Here is a 15,121-nt window from a genome sequence, read left to right on the forward strand (position 1 = left end):
AGAACCACTAGAGTTTGACATTTTCATTTTCCTACTGAAAGTTCACATCATTGAAATCTACTTCAAACCAAGATCCAACAGTGACCCAGTGCCACAGAGTAATCCCAGATTGCAGTAGCATTATTTCTGTTTCATGGCATCATCAAGCAATGACAAAAATATCGCTTGCTAGATTTACCCAATAGAGACTATTTCAGAGAAGTGCTTTCAAGCTTTACATTTTAAAGATTAAAATGACCTACTTTTCAGCATACTGAAAAGAAGAAAATGCACTTTCTACTGCTGAGTGAAGGGATTTTAAAAGAGTTTCCATAAAAAAAGTAAATCACTGAATGGTGTTTACAGCAGCAACAAGCCTCCCTTAGTATTATCTACTTAACCTCATGCACTGATACATCAAAACCACAACTGGTGCAAATCACTGGCTGACTGGCTTCACTGATCAGAAGCCAAATAGTGCTGATTAGCAAGAAAGGAATGACCTGTGGTTTGAAACCCAGGCAGCCTCACACAGCCAGATCTAGGTACAGACAAGCCTAAGCAGAGCAATTCCATGAAAGCCCCTAAAGCACAAGGGGAAAACTGGGGAATAAAGAATCTGTGTAAATAGAAGCCTTATTTACCACACTAACTTTGTTACTCAATCTGTTGCTCTGGATGCACAGTAAATTAAATCCAGACAATGTACTCTGCCAGACAACCGCGTCATGCTGGACACTACATCCAGGCACATGGGCTGCTAAATCGCCACCAAATATTCAAACTGGAGCCATGTAAGGCACATAGCTGATAGACCTATTCTCTCTCTAAACAGGCCTTGACAGATAAGATCACAATCACGCTCCAACTAGACAGTCACAGCAGACTGTATGTACATAGTGCCATCTGTCTTTCCCCTGGGGATGTACAACTTTGCATATCCAATTGCACTTCCGTCTGCGATTCCTGCCTGAGCCCATGGAATGACTTTCATACACATCAGTGTCCAAAGTGCACTGAGACGCTCACACGTGTGTTTTAAGCTTTGCAAATTAAAACTGACATTGTCCTGGCATTATCAGCAGTTTAGCCTCCTCATTCTTTGATAAAAAGAAGGAAGAAAAGTACACTTGCTGGTCATGAAAGCTGAAGTGTAAGAACCCAAGGAGGCACTTTACAACTGTCCCACAAAGTAAACCATATTTACTGCTTGGCAAGGTACTACCACAGTGAATGCACTTGCATAGACTGACTGTGAATGCATGTTAAATAGGGATGCAGAGGAGAACTGAGATATGAGTCAATATGCTTCCCCCAGCAAAGCAGAGCCTCCTTATACTAGTACATTTCCCTACACGAGAGAGGTTTTGCTTGGCCCAATAAATGCATGGCTATAAGCCTCTTCAACACAAAGGGATACCTCCCACTTAGCTTGGCATTATTGGAAAGAGTTGCTGTAACAGTTGCTGTAGCTATTGTTACAATTACTTATTCACAAACCAGAACTGGGGGGTCAAGAGACCTCAACCTAACTCCATCTCTACTCCCAGGCTTCTGGCCAAGGCACTGGGCTACGTAAGGTGAACCCACTTAGAGGGCTTTACTTCGGAACCTGATGGTCTTGTCTGCTCCACGCAAGAATAACTGCTGCATGGGCATCAGGTACCCTCCTCACCACTCAATCTGTCTTCCCATTCACTACTGGATCGTGGTGCTTGTTGAGGGTTCTTCAAACACAGCCTTGCCAAACCAACAAAGTTCAAGATTAATGATAAAAAGGTGAGTGGGCTTTCCAAAATAATTTCCTATAACAAATAGGTAATTCAAATAAAGTTACTTGAAGTCCCAGACAACTGCAATTCCCCAGACTGCTGTTAACCAGAAAATTCAGCTGCAGACTGCTACTACATCCTTATTTTTGTTCATAGTCAACCACATTATGACAAAAATATAGGTGCAGGTCAAGCTCATTTTAGGAGCTTTTTCTCTAGAAATACGCTATTTTTTTTTCTCTAAAATACTAGTCTCCTTTCCATCATAATCGGACTTTAAATGTATGATCTTCTGTTTCCAAGCCATACGAGTTAGAGTGTTTGTGTTTTCAACACTTTTTTCCTCATGTTCTAGAAACGTCAAGAAAAAGTGAAAGACTGTTCAAGTACATGAGTGTACGGTTCAGCTCTGTGTTTAACACTAGCCGTATGCACTGATCTTTGAGAGTTATAGATAATATTGTTAAATACATTTATGAAATCTCTTTTAAAGCAACAAAGTACTTAAACATAATGCACTTCGATCGATGAAACTGTAAGATACTGCAGGTATTTAACTTCCTCCATAAAAATCACACCACTGAACACCAACTCTTCACCACTGATAAGACAGGGTTTGAGGTGCCTAACTTTAGACATCCAAACTAGGCAGCTTAATACATCCAGTAAGAATCTAGCTTCCTCCTAGTCAGAGAAAGTACCCATGGATTGAAAGGTGCATTTCAACTTTGCCTGTGTCCAAAAGATCCAACTAGGCTGCATCAGGAGCTGCAGCAACAGTGGGAGACCTCATGGAGTCTGGCTGCTGGACACTGTCTTTGTAACTGTGGACATGACATAAGAGCAATTTAATTTTGAGTGGAGCTTTGTTCAAAAACAATGTCTGGACAAAAGCCTACGGCAACTTACCTGTCCTTCTTTGTATTGTTAACCTGACAGTCAATAGAGAACAGCAATTGAGCAGCTAAAGTGGGAGAGACAGCTGTGAAAGGATTTAGAATACTCAAATGTGGGTACCAGGAAATTACAGTTTCAGTGTTTATTTGCAATATTTTGTTTAGTGCAGAAGAGTCCTTCTGAAAATACAGGAAAATGTAAGAGTTAGCCTTTGGAACCTTTTACTCCAAATCGTACATCAGTGTTTCGCAGTTATTATGATGTCCTGGCTATGAGGAAGTTTGCCTTGTATTAACTTCAGTACAATCTGATGGCTCCTGTCTCAAAGATGCTTAACAAGTCATTAAATATTGAACATACAGGCTACAATAAAAACACCAGGAATTATTTGGTTTTGAAAATTAGTGTAGTAACTAAGAAATAGCTAGTCAATATTAGCAGCAAATGCCAACTCTTGTTTTTTCCTGCATGAATATTTCTGTCAAGATTAAAAAGAAAACTGATCCTAAAGAAGGGCTGTTCTGGCTTGGTACAATGACTAGAGAAGGTTGGCTTATTTCTGGAGTCTAGAGAAATTTCTTTACACTTCGGGGGAAAGAAAGTGTGATTCTTTCTTGTAGCAGTCCAATGTCTTCCCTATGAAGTGCTTGTCCAGTGGCTGCAAACCAGTACACAAGATCATTATTCCTATGGCTGATTTCCCCATTTTCAGGCTAAATGCAGCTTTGGGGACAAGTAAACAACTTAGTGACAGATTCCAGTATACATCGTCACAGACTTCTCTGCCTGGAGAGGTGGAAGCAGGCTTCCCAGGCCATACCTCCTTTTTGCTCACCTTTGCATCATCTTATAGCCATCCTGCTTATTTGAGGTTGCTAACCTTTTTTAATCACTCAGTTTGATATTGGTCTTCCCTGTTATTCAAACAACTTTTAGCACTGAACCTCTACTCCTGATCAGTGTAAAGCACGGTTTCTGAAAGCATTTCTTCATGGTTATAACCTCTCACCCAAAATCAGCTATTGCATGGGCAAATGAGGTTTTGGAGTGCAGCAGTAAACAACGTACAAGCACGACTTACTGAAAAGCCTCCAACTAACGCTCACAAAATATACCTCTTTCTGGTAGGTTATTGACAGAATGATATCACATTCATGAGGCTGAAACAGCTAGAATTAAAAGGATGAATTCACTGATTGCTTCAAGTAACAAGATGATTGCTTTTTCTCTTACAACTCCCACTACATTCACAGCCTCCTACAACTATCGCAAAGACAGATTTCTTTCATACTAACAGCATTACTGGTGTAAGGTAATGAAGAGCTATCAGCCAGCAGAGAACTATAGAAACGAACTTGTTGCTCGATAAAAGGTTACAATTTTTCCCTAACTTCAGCTGTTAAATCCCAATCTACTGGGATTTGTGACAGGCAAGTAGAGAAAATCAGCTAGAACTACAGCAGTAATTCACCTGAGATTTCTAAAACTCCAATGCATAGACAGACGAGAAGCTAGTTTTCTTCCTGTGATATAGGTGCGATTCTCCATTGCCTCGTTTACTGCTGTGTTTCCACAACTGCCTTTATGTGATGAGGCAGCAGCAGCAATAACAACCAGCAGTGCAACACAATAGTCAACGAAATTGTTTCTCTGAAAGCCAACACACAGAAGCCCTGAACTCTTGTAAACGAATAAGATTGAATTAGCCCATGCATTTGGATTTTGGACAGTCATAGAAATTCATGCACTGAAGTATCACCTACCCCCTTCAATTAAGGGCCATAGAAAGGACAGAGAATAAAAGCTGGTTCAAGCCATGGGGTCCTGTAGATCGTTCTGAGAGGCAGGCTATATTACATATTTAAGTCTATTGAGAGGCCTTCGTGGTTCTGAACTCAATTGCAAGAGCTTTGCCTGGGTAAATAAGGCTAGCTCCTCCGTCATATGCTTTAATGCATACTGCCGCCACTTCATGTGAGGGCACAAACACTGTCAGTGAAAGCAATACCTTTGAGAAATTCCATCAAGGCCATGCTTTGATACACCTGATATTTGAAATAACAGGTTAGCTGTATTGGTTGAGTCTTATGCTCCTTTCCACAGGGAGAAATGCAAGGCAGAAGCAGCCAAGAAGCACAATGGTTTGGACAGGATTAGTGAATTTAACTGATTTTAGTTCTGGCCCAGTATTTAGATCCAAATTCTCAGATTTTTCCTTTAATGTGTAAGGCTTCCTTAGCATATGGAAATGCTGGTGAATATTCAAATATATATATATATATATATATATTTGCATACATATATATGTACATATATATGCATGTACATATATGCGTACATATATATGCATGTATGCCTGTGTACATATATTTAATTCACCTATTTCTACTTGGCTGTATGAAGTTTTATTCCTTCAATCACACTAGAAAACACACTAAACGCAAATTTTCTCTAGAAACAGCACTACACTGATAAGAATTACATGGTGGACTCTTTCCAGATTGCCATATTGTAATTATTATGGTATAATTGCAAACAAGAACAACGTGTCATCACAATATTGAATATATCGCCTAGTATGTTTTAAACTGTATTCCTTGAAGAGCTGAGATAATAATATATTAGCTGGGAAGTAATTCAACATCACAAAAGTCCTTTCTTATGACAAGGAAAATAATGACAGCTGTAATAAAAATGAGAAAATAGAGCTCAAGAAGCCAGACCAGCAGTTAATGTCCTGCCTGCGCTCTGTAAGTCTTCAGCTGGAAGTACGGTAGACAGAATACAAATACAGATGTAAGTACTGTATTTGTGAGTAGAGAGCACTACTGTAATATAAGTCTCTCACTATGTAACAGCTGCTCCTTATTTAAGGGCGCCAGAAAAGTGGGTGCACTGGGGGTAGGTTGGGTCTGATGGCAGCAGGAGGGTACACAGTTCTGAAGGGACCCTAGGCGCACATGCAGCTTGTAACACACTTCTGCTCTCAGTGGAGATCTCCACCAACTTTCATTAACAGAGCTACTTGCAGCACTTGGTAACACCACCACCACTCCACAGGAGCAATGCCTTTAAAAATAAATCTCTTTTTCATCCCATTCAGTTTTGGCACCACATTACTGTGTATTTGAAATAATTAAGAGCTAAGAAGAAAAGCAAAGAACAGAGCTGTTAGAAATCACTGAGATCATCAGAACCACCTCCCCGCAATCACAGGCTATCAGGACACAGATACTAAATTTAAAACATCACCTCCACTTGCTTCCTGTGTGCCAAGGTCCACAGACCTTCCTCTAAAGTCTTAGACTCTCACCCCAGGTGAAAAATAGATTTTTTTTCCTTTTCAAATAGTAGTAGCCAGCTTTCTCTCCCCAGCTACAAGTTTTTGCTATGCACAAAGCACATCTAACAACCTTGAGAAGGTGAATGAAATCTTCTGGGAGATGCTCCACAGAAGTTATACACAAAAATTGAAGAGACACAGGAAGATTCAACTCTTACAGTACTTTACTAACACAAATGTGGCAGCCTGCTACATCTTACTTGGCAGCAATGACCCATTAGTGTATTTGAGCAGGTACTTCTGCCAGGATAAGGAGCTTTAGGGCAAATGAGGGTTGTTGCAAGCACTGCAATAGGAAAGGGGAGGATTCAAACAAGAGCTATGGCTATTCTCACAGCATGTGCACAGAACAAAAAGCTAGGGGATAAGCTATAATATGGAATACAGCCACTGAATAAATGGACATTTGCAGCAAGGAAACAATGGTAGCATTTATTTTGTATTTATTTAGTGAGGTTGCTGTCCTGAAAAGCAATGGGTGATATTTTGGAAGTCAGATCACAGACCAGGTTTGGAATTCCTCACCCTCACAAGTGACCAAAGAGTGACCATTTACAAGAGCAGCTTTACAGTTTTCCTACCGGGCAGTCACAGCAGGCTCAAAGCCTCCAATCTAAGAAGCACCAGTTGCAATTGTTTTATTTAGTAGGTTTTAATAAAAGGCTCTGTCTAGCATGAATGTGGAAGGCATTAATATTTATGTCCAATTGAAAGAGGGCTGCTTGTCAGGTAGTGCCATTCATCTACTGAAAACCTTAATATCTCTAGTCACTACTGCTCATCTTTCTTCTCCTTAAATTTAACTGCCTTTCTTGCTGTGACCTATTTTCTAAAGAACATGTACTCAGCTAATGCTGGTAGATCAAATCAAAACTGTAGCTGTACTTCCTTTGACTCGAGAGACATCCTTTGCATTTGAAATAAAACACATCAGATTTTTTTCTGGCATTTATTTCTAAAAGGAAACACTAGATGTGATGGGATGCCAAGCTTAATCTGAGAGTAAGTTATCCTTATTAACAAAACTATTTTTGGATTACAGCACCAAAGCTCATTATTCTCCTCAAAACAGGTTGGGATACCTCCGTGAGTAATTCAATTGTTATCTTTTGTCCACAATACCCAATAACAAGCAGATGGGAAAAGCTCTGCTGATCTGATTTTTGATACTTTTCTCCCCTGCTCTACCTCTGTGGGTTTGCTTGCTGCTTCTGAAGACTGTTAGACCCTTACCAAATATATTAACTTAAATGATAAAGCTGAATCCAGTGGGAGGAAATACCTTTCAGCTCAGCACAAGACATGCTCAGCTCTGCTTTAGCTCCTGGTTAGACTCAAAGTCTTTCTGCCCTTCAACATGTTGCAAGAGTATTTTCCTTCATTGCCCAGCAGCAGCCCATGGCCTAAATATTGTATATTCCTCTCTCAGTTCATACCCTGGGATGACAAGAAGTTCATTTCATCAGGCAACCCCAGCAGAGCACTTTCAGTCAAGGACCATATGCTGTGCTCCCCATCACGGCAGGAGAGCTGTTAAACCCTTACATGGGAACTGCAGGAGCTCAGCAGGTACCAAACCATCCCCCACAGGAAAAAGGTGCTGCCGACTGGAGCAGTGATTTGCAGAAGAGGCAGCCTGATCCACGACAACTGTGGGAACCTGGAAGCAGCTTGCAGCTGGGTAAGGCAACAGGATGCCTGCTTGCAGGGGGGCAGCAGGAATAGGATCTCTCTTCCCACAGAAACTAGTTTCTCCCGATAGTCTTTGCTCTCAGATGTGACTTAGACCACTTCACCTGGAGGCAGTGAAATAAGCTCTAAGTCACACCCTGCAGGGACCTCATGTCTTCCAGAATACATGCGTTTTCCCCAGCCTGAGCCATGACATGGAGGCTGTGCTCTGGAAAAAGAGATACAGATGGAATTCTTTACTGTGAGGGTGGTGAGGCACTGGAATGGGTTCCCCAAAGAAGTGACAAATGCTCCACACCTGCCAGTGTTCAAGGCCAGACAGAGTCTTGGGTGACATGGTCTGGTGTGAGATGTGCCTGCCCATGGCAGGGGTGTTGGAACTTAATGATCTTTCCAACCCTAAACATTCTATAATTCTATGATTCTGGCAGGTGAGTAAGAACAAGTTTCCTTCTGGAAAAGTTAAACCATTGCACCCATCATCATTGAGCTGCATCCTTGGCTGTATGTTGCGACACTGACAGTACTGGTCCTTCATGGGTTTTACAGAGCAGGTTTTCTCATTAGTTAATAGCTGCTCCTTGACCTTGTGTCTCTAGGAGTCCTATCTCCATCATTTCCCCCTAAAGACTGTGCTTTTCGTAGGCTTATGCACACAGAACTCTCAATACCAAAATATTTGGAATTATTTTAAAAATGTCTATTTCCCATTCCCCCAAAAAGGCACTGCTGATAGTCTGTGAACTGCACACATTAGAAGATAAAGAAATGTGGGCAAATTGATGAAAGAAGAGCAGTCATGCAAATAGGATCTTTTTTCATATTTGCTTTCAGAACTGCTATTTAAGAAGTGTTTGAATCAGGAAACAGGAAGTTCTGGTTTTATGGGTCTTTCATTCTCAATTGGGACAATTTTCAGCTTGCACACATTTACCATAAAAAGTTGAATGTTTGAGAAAAACCTGCAAAAAGGACATTTAAAGCACTTCTTAAAATTAACCTTTTTCTGTGCCAGAGGAAAATGTCAATACAAGGCCAGATGAAAAAGACACAGCTCCTTCTTGCTTGTACAATGCAGAAATCCTGTTTTCTAATGCAGTGTTATGCTCTAAATCACAGCTGTACATGCTCTAGTACCAGTTTTCTATTGATTTCCTTCTACTCAGTATTAGATGCATCTTAGAAGGTGTTTTCTGTAAACTGAAAATCAGGAAATTTACTCTTTCCATATAATTTCCAGTGCAGATCAGATCACAGCTCAATAGCTTTGAAGAATTTGATGCAATGTGTTTACCATACACCTGCAGACATTCACTGCAATCTTGATCTTCTAGTGCTTCAGTGACCATCTTTCAAATGAATTGTAAGGGACCTTATATTCAAGAGGTAGTGGCACACAGGACTGAGGGTCAAAAGAAATAACAAATGAAGGAATGAAAAAAAATAAAGCTAGCCTTACTATGTTCTGCAGTTCTGCCTTTAGACAACCAGAAGACCTTCTAACACAGTTCTGTGCCACATGGAATTTGAAGTGCAGCTTCTGAGCGAGAAGCTCAAGTACTGCAGGTTCATTTGGGTGGACACTCTCAAAAGGAGAGTTGATTCTGCAGTAGTGATTCAGTTTTCAGGTGCAGTACTACTCCAGAACAGTCATCTGTGTTTTGGGGGAAGGAGCGAGTCAGGCGACAGGAGCTAGCTGAAGGAAACCCATCACATTACTCCAGTGATAACCAAACTCACTGTAGCAGAATAACACACATAAGCCAGTTGACAGCCACAATGCAGCCAGGCCTTCATCCCAGTTTACAAAAGTAAACACCACTACTGCTGTTTGCATGTCATTTCAGTCCAATTAAATGCTTCTCTGGCTCTAAACTGCTTTTGGAAAAGCAGAGGTGAGCACATCAGTCATTTAGATTACTGAAAATTCTACCCCACTTACATTAAGAGGAGAATAACATTCATTACAGATCCTAATTAGCACTAGATTTGGCAGAGGGTTCTCTACCCTGTATGTGTGATGTTTAATGAGTATGTGGTAGACGTTAGTCATCTCATTTAACACACAACTGGCAGAGGTTCTTCTCAAAACAGAGTAAGCTGGTGAAGATGAACCAACTACAAGTACTGCTTGTACCTAAACTGTCCTCTGCAGAAGTGTTTCTATGTCACTGAGCTGTCTCCCCTCCCCACTCCATCACTGATTCCTAGAGGTGCACCGTATTTTTGTGAAGCTAGCACAGCCCCACTTTTTTCCAGGGCTGCTATGTGACTCTCAAAGATGAAGGCAAATCTGTAAGAGGCCATTTTCATGATGCAAAAGGGATAAAGCCCCACAGAGCCAGCCAACTGCTAGTTGACAGCAGCACGTATGAAATTCTCTCCAAATTTGGTTTGACTAGAGCTGAGCCCTATGGTTGTCACCACTTGTAAGGAGCGACAACCACAGACACCTCCATCAGATGATTAAAAAAACCCCAATAAACATCTGTCAAAACTCTTCCCATCAAGGGGAGAGTCTCATGGCTGGCAGGTAGCTGTTGTGGTGGCTGAGCATCAGCAGCAAGCCCCAGGCACATGCTCAGTTGAGAGCCATTCATCACAGCAAGTAGTTCCTAACTCTTCAGCACGGGCAGCATTACATGAGCACTCTATTAAATATGAATATCCTCTGGTGTTAAGCTGCCACCTGCTATAAATAGTGAGGTTTCATTTTAATAATTTTATTGGAATACAGAAGCCTGGAAATATCTTGCTTTGGGATTTGAATATTTATTGCCATTTGCAATGTTCCATTGCTCAGTAAGCTCCCCTAAATGGTTAGCCATTTCTTCCACCAAAAGCTAATTTTATTTTTCTTGAGTACTGCAGAGCTGTACTGTAGAATTTGCAAACAAAAAGACATCTGCAACTTGGGCTTTGCAGGAACAACACATTTAAAAAAATGGGGTGGCTTTTTTGGGTGCATTTTGCCAAAAGGCTCTTTTTTAACAGTAGCTAAATGAAGGATTTATAAAAACTAATGAAAACAAAACAAATTAGAATAAATCCTTTGATAGTCTTGCCTGGAGCATCAGTTAGTCCCCTGAGTGCTTTCACCAGCATCCATGAGATGCAGCTGCACTCACCTTGGAAATTTTGTTGATGCTTGCTGAAATAAACAGTTCTGTGCTAAGGTGGAAAAGAACTACAGTTAAACACCGCAGAGGAGAAGAACAAGGAAGAGTCACCAAGTTTAATTTCTAATGTAGAATTTTTCTACCTTTGTTGCTTTTTCTTTCCACTTTCTCTTCAGTCAGTACAGGAGACAGTTTACCAGCTACCTGACTGGCAATTACCACTTCAGATTAAAAAGTTTTGTTGAAGAGTGGCTTAGCTATCCCTTAGGGATATAAATTGTGCAGAGGCTCTGTGCCAGCCTCTTCAGACAGGCCTGATAACTCACCTCCTGCATTTGTAGAGGGCTTCCACAAATCTTGTAGCAGAGGCAATGAGCTCCCCAGTGACAGTCACGGGACCAAAGCTTGCTCCAGGTTTACAGCAAACTGCGTGTAACAATACAGCTTCTCCCTAAAAAGATTTCTGTGCACAGTAACAACATGTTCTGCACTCCTGTAGATGTGTCCACCACCGCTCCTGTGTTCAGCAGATAAAATGCTATACAGAGATGGTCAGAACCACAAATACTTGCCAATGCTCGCAAGGAGTGTAAAGGCAAGGAGAGATCTTTTGCATCTCTCCCAGAACTCCAGACTTTTCCTCCATTTTATCTGAAGTAAGAACAAAATGGAAGTGTGTAATTCTGAATAAGAGGGAGAAAGCATTTTTCTTACACAAGAAAATTGCAAAATTTGGTTTAGTACCATAATTTGCAACATAGCCTGTTTCCTGCTGTTTAATACTTAAGAGACCACAGAAATCGGAGCACTTTCAGCAATCTAAAAAGACCTAATGGTAAAGAACAGCTCTGCATTTACCAGTGAGACAAGGGGGTTAAGAATAACATCTATTTCTTTGATTTCACATTGACTTTTACCTAAGGTAGAATGGCTATTATGGATACAAAGCACATTTCCTCTCTCCTGGATGTACTGGTTTGTGTTTTGCTTTCTGTAGACTTCTCAATCCAAGAGCAGCTGTATCCTTGTAACCATGGAAACTGCTCATGGCAAATTCCTTCAAAACACAAAAGCAGAAGGACGGAAAGAAACAAGCATTTTAAGAAGGTTGTACACAAAGAGCAAGACAACACCTTATCTTCACAGGAGCATTCCCAATGGCTTGGGGAATATGCAGGACAGGAGAAAATCAGTTTCTTGATGCTGGAGGGTCAACTCTTGGGCTGCTTACCTTCCTCACTGAACAACAAAAGAGGACTTCATCTACTGCTTTTCTTTAGGATCACAGCTGTACTCTGTGAAGACTTGCACATATGCAGCGTCAAAGCTTTTCTGAACATTTGGCAGATCAAAGGACTCAATACTGAATTGCCATAGCAGTATATGACAACCTTGCATCATGTAGGACAGGCACTTTGAATTAAAAAAAAAATAAAAAATTTTGTCTTTAAAAGTAAAAATTTAAATGTATACTCTTGTGTAAAATCATAAAAACAAAGGAACAGTAGTATCTCAGCAGACCTTAGTCCACCTAGCTCAGTTTTCTGCCTCTGACAATGCCTGTAAATGAGGAAGAGTAAGTAACACTGAGGAGGTACTTTCACCCTAATACTACCCTCAACTCCAACTCTCCCCAGCCTAAGGGGACTCTGAGGCTGCTGTGGTTTGTCTAGATAATAAACCGCAAAGAAAATCTATTCTAAGCACTTTTCCAGGCTCCTTTCCAAACCATCATTTGGCAGGCAGCACAACAGGTCTCATTCATTCCACATGAACAACCACCTCCTGGTTGCATTGAATCTACCTTCCAGTGTCACTTGATGGCCCTCTGTTGTCATGCCAGAGGAAATAAACAATCAATCACTATTCATACCTCCCATGTCACCCATGATTTTGTAGATCTCTATTATATCATCCACCCATCCTTGGAAAAGGATAATGTAAAGTTCAGCCTACTAAACTGTTCCTTGAACAGATCATCTTTCCTACCTTTACTTACATATATTGCCTTTCTTCAGACTTTCTCCTGCTGTAATACATCTTCAGATGAAAGATCCAGAGCTTCATGGGGGGAGTGAACCTTGGAGTCATGCAGTGGCTTTATTATTTCTAGTATTCTCCCACAAAGTAATAATATTTCCTCTTTATTTATTTTTATGGTTACTGAGTGCTAAACTGTTGGTCTCATGGAACTATCATAAACCTGCAGTCTCACTCTTCAATGACAATAATGAAGTCATAGCTCAGAATATGATATGCAAGACCAGATTACTTTTACTGAGGAGTTACATATACCTGCACTGAATTTCACCTACTGTCTTACTATCCATCTCCCAAATTCAGCAGGTCATTCTTCAGCATACCCTTGAGCTCCTCCAGTCACCCAGGTGATTAGCACCAGCCCTGGAAATCAGTTAATTTTCATTTTATTCGTACCTCAACCCATTTCATAATCACTCCCAGCTTTAGGCTGATCATTTGCTGAATCACTGCTAAAAAAAAATGGCATAGGGAATCTCCCCAGCTTCTTCTACAGCAAGCAGACACAAAGAATTATACTTCCTTCAGCTGTCCTATCCACATGGTTAATCAGATCACCCAAACAACTTTCTGGTAGGCTTCCTATTCTTGGCATTAGTCCCTGCAGCCCCTCCTCCCCAACCTAGGGCCTTTATAACCATTGCTCAAGGCTAGCTCTGACAAGGCACAGCTGTGTGACACTGGACCTGACTGCTAGAACAGAGCTGGGAGAAGCCTTACAGGGGCCTGTGCTCCTTTCAGGGTATTAAGCCCTTTCCCTTCGTCCCTGCTAAAGCTATGCTGTAGTTGATCGGTGCCTACCCTTGTACACATAGAGGCACAGAAAGCTGGACATACAACTCAGTCTGAGCTCTATAGTCAGGTTTCAGGAAGCAGTAAACGAACTTCTACAAAGGGGGTAGAAACAGGGAGAGCACCTTGGAAAGCCAGGAGGTCAGAATACCAGGTTTTCTTGGCATAAACCCCTCCTGTGATATTAAGATAACTTGTCACTTTTCCTGATTTTATTTAAGAAAACTAAGGCAGTTTTACAGTGTTCTACGTTTTAATGGGCATGCTTTTTCCATTCTCTTCATCCCTCTTTTGTTGCACCTTTCTTAGTGGTTAAGTAACAAGAGAGAAGCAGGAAGAAGAAACAAGGATACAAATATCTGGCAGGAAAAATATATGAAAAATTAGAATATGTCTTATTATAATGAAACTGTTGAGGGTGAAAATTGCTTTAAAAAGAAAGCTTTGCCATAATAGCATAGGAATACATCGAAAACCAGGACTGGAAGCTGAAATAACATTTGTGGGTTGTTTTCTTTTAAACCAATAGACGCAGCTGGTAAAGTGATTAGCACTTATTTCTAGAAACACAGTAAAGCTTATGAAGGAAGTCTGTACCTAAAAGCTTCACACACTCTCCCCCGTTCACATAATTTTCTCTTAATAAAACAGAAGTCCTACAAATTTTGCTTACAAAAACTTGGCAAACCTACATTCATATCTATTGAGTCTTAGCTCTCAAATCAGATTCCAGTGTTATCTCTAAGATCAGGTAGCAATGGCAGTAAAAAGATAAAATGAAAACAAACATGGTAATTTCCTCACTTCAACATTTAATATTAGTCCTACATTTGTGTGTCTCAACTGGGCTTCTGAAAAGGGAATTATTCCGTATAGCATCTACCTTGAGTATAGGAAAGTTTCTTTATACTAGTAATGGCAATGGATCACAATACACTCCTCAGCTGTACAGATTAAATGGAACAAGGACTTAGAATCCTATTAAAAAAGGGCTTAATATTTACGACATAAAGTTAAATCATAGTCAAAGGAAAAGGCTCTAAGGAGTCACTGCTGTTCACTGTATGTCAAATCCTTTCTCTCAGGCCCTTGCCATTCAAAAGGTTTAAATTGTGCTAGATCTAAAGTGAGAGACAAACAAGCCTTACCTTAAATCTGCAATGGCAGGCAGTGCATATACATTGGGTGACGGAGTACAATATGGTGCTACAAGCCTTGTGGTAATTTATAAGTGGTATATTTAGGAATAGCTTAGTTGTCTAAATACCACGCAGGAGTGTGCAGAGCAGAGATATTTCAAGTCCTGATCTAAGCAGAAACTCTGTTTCACCACTTTTTGAAATGTGGTAACAGCTAGGTGGGAAGATGGCTTTTCAACCTGGGGAAATTATTCTTATGCTCTAGAAAGCCCACTACAGGTTTTAATTGCTCACAGTAACACGTCTTCCAAATGCACGCCACATACATCTCCTTTAACCAAGAATTTA

This window comes from Pezoporus flaviventris, unplaced genomic scaffold, assembly GCF_033815535.1.
Source record: "Pezoporus flaviventris isolate CSIRO_AGI_PZ_B2104156 unplaced genomic scaffold, CSIRO_AGI_Pfla_v1 ptg000007l, whole genome shotgun sequence".
Lineage (NCBI taxonomy): Eukaryota > Metazoa > Chordata > Aves > Psittaciformes > Psittacidae > Pezoporus > Pezoporus flaviventris.